This window comes from Perkinsus marinus (genome assembly GCF_000006405.1).
Source record: "Perkinsus marinus ATCC 50983 genomic scaffold scf_1104296967738, whole genome shotgun sequence".
In the NCBI taxonomy this organism is placed as follows: Eukaryota; Perkinsozoa; order Perkinsida; family Perkinsidae; genus Perkinsus; species Perkinsus marinus.
In genome coordinates this window covers 1-1608 of record NW_003203448.1, presented here as the reverse complement: position 1 = coordinate 1608, position 1608 = coordinate 1, and the positions used below count along the sequence as shown (strand labels likewise).

General features: G+C 48.9%; 8 non-coding genes across 8 annotated transcripts; all 8 read left to right on the top strand.

Moving 5' to 3' along the window:
- The first annotated feature begins 359 nt into the window (after positions 1 to 359).
- Positions 360 to 432, top strand: Pmar_PMAR023934. Its single transcript has one exon. It is a non-coding gene; the product is annotated as a tRNA-Val (tRNA).
- Positions 433 to 521: 89 nt separating this feature from the next.
- Positions 522 to 594, top strand: Pmar_PMAR023933. Its single transcript has one exon. It is a non-coding gene; the product is annotated as a tRNA-Val (tRNA).
- Positions 595 to 683: 89 nt separating this feature from the next.
- On the top strand, positions 684 to 756 carry Pmar_PMAR023932. Its single transcript has one exon. It is a non-coding gene; the product is annotated as a tRNA-Val (tRNA).
- An 89-nt stretch (positions 757 to 845) lies between these two features.
- On the top strand, positions 846 to 918 carry Pmar_PMAR023931. Its single transcript has one exon. It is a non-coding gene; the product is annotated as a tRNA-Val (tRNA).
- An 89-nt stretch (positions 919 to 1007) lies between these two features.
- On the top strand, positions 1008 to 1080 carry Pmar_PMAR023930. The gene has a single exon. It is a non-coding gene; the product is annotated as a tRNA-Val (tRNA).
- An 89-nt stretch (positions 1081 to 1169) lies between these two features.
- Pmar_PMAR023929 lies at positions 1170 to 1242 on the top strand. Its single transcript has one exon. It is a non-coding gene; the product is annotated as a tRNA-Val (tRNA).
- Positions 1243 to 1331: 89 nt separating this feature from the next.
- Pmar_PMAR023928 lies at positions 1332 to 1404 on the top strand. The gene has a single exon. It is a non-coding gene; the product is annotated as a tRNA-Val (tRNA).
- Positions 1405 to 1493: 89 nt separating this feature from the next.
- Positions 1494 to 1566, top strand: Pmar_PMAR023927. Its single transcript has one exon. It is a non-coding gene; the product is annotated as a tRNA-Val (tRNA).
- The last annotated feature ends 42 nt before the right edge of the window (positions 1567 to 1608 follow it).

The window sequence follows — 1608 nt, the reverse complement described above, 5'->3', positions numbered from 1 at the left end:
TCTGCAGCGTGCCACTATCGACGGCTTGTGATGAATTCGGACGGCTGGTGAGCCGTTATACATGTTGAAACTGAGTGGAAGAACTCACGGTTTCATAGCTGTCGATAGCGCGCGCCCAATTCCCAATACTCCGAGGCAACTTAACAACAGTTTAGAATTTCACGGGTTAGGGAGTTGAGTTTCGAGGGTGGGGTTTGTTGACACGTAGTGCAGCTTTGAGACGTCTGCCTTACACGCAGAAAATCGCGATTTCAATCCTCGCTCCTGGTATAGCTTACTCCTACGCATATGACATGCCGGATCTGAACAGTCAATATATGACTCACTTGCTGGATTGAGCTTGGTTCAACGGTTCCGTCGCCGGGATGGTCTAGTGGTTATGACGTCTGCCTTACACGCAGAAGATCGCGAGGTCAATCCTCGCTCCTGGTATAGCTTACTCCTACGCATATGACATGCCGGATCTGGACAGTCAATACATAACTCACTTGCTGGATTGAGCTTGGTTCAGCGGTTCCGTCGCCGGGATGGTCTTGTGGTTATGACGTCTGCCTTACACGCAGAAGATCGCGAGTTCAATCCTCGTTCCTGGTATAGCTTTTTCCTACGCATATGACATGCCGGATCTGAACAGTCAATATATGACTCACTTGCTGGATTGAGCTTGGTTCAACGGTTTCGTCGTTGGGATGGTCTAGTGGTTATGACGTCTGCCTTACACGTCGAAGATCGCGAGTTCAATCCTCGCTCCTGGTATAGCTTACTCCTACGCATATGACATGCTGGATCTGAACAGTCAATATTTGACTCACTTGCTGGATTGAGCTTGATTCAACGGTTCCGTCGCCGGGATGGTCTAGTGGTTATGACGTCTGCCTTACACGCAGAAGATCGCGAGTTCAATCCTCGCTTCTGGTATAGCTTACTCCTACGCATATGACATGCTGGATCTGAACAGTCAATATTTGACTCACTTGCTGGATTGAGCTTGGTTCAACGGCTCCATCGTCGGGATGGTCTAGTGGTTATGACGTCTGCCTTACACGCAGAAGATCGCGAGTTCAATCCTCGCTCCTGGTATAACTTACTCCTACGCATATGACATGCTGGATCTGAACAGTCAATATTTGACTCACTTGCTGGATTGAGCTTGGTTCAACGGCTCCATCGTCGGGATGGTCTAGTGGTTATGACGTCTGCCTTACACGCAGAAGATCGCGAGTTCAATCCTCGCTCCTGGTATAACTTACTCCTACGCATATGACATGCCGGATCTGAACAGTCAATATTTGACTCACTTGCTGGATTGAGCTTGATTCAACGGTTTCGTCGCCGGGATGGTCTAGTGGTTATGACGTCTGCCTTACACGCAGAAGATCGCCAGTTCAATCCTCGCTCCTGGTATAGCTTACTCCTACGCATATGACATGCCGGATCTGAACAGTCAATATATGACTCACTTGCTGGATTGAGCTTGGTTCAACGGTTCCGTCGCCGGGATGGTCTAGTGGTTATGACGTCTGCCTTACACGCAGAAAATCGCGATTTCAATCCTCGCTCCTGGTATAGCTTACTCCTACGCATATGACATGCCGATCTGAACAGTCA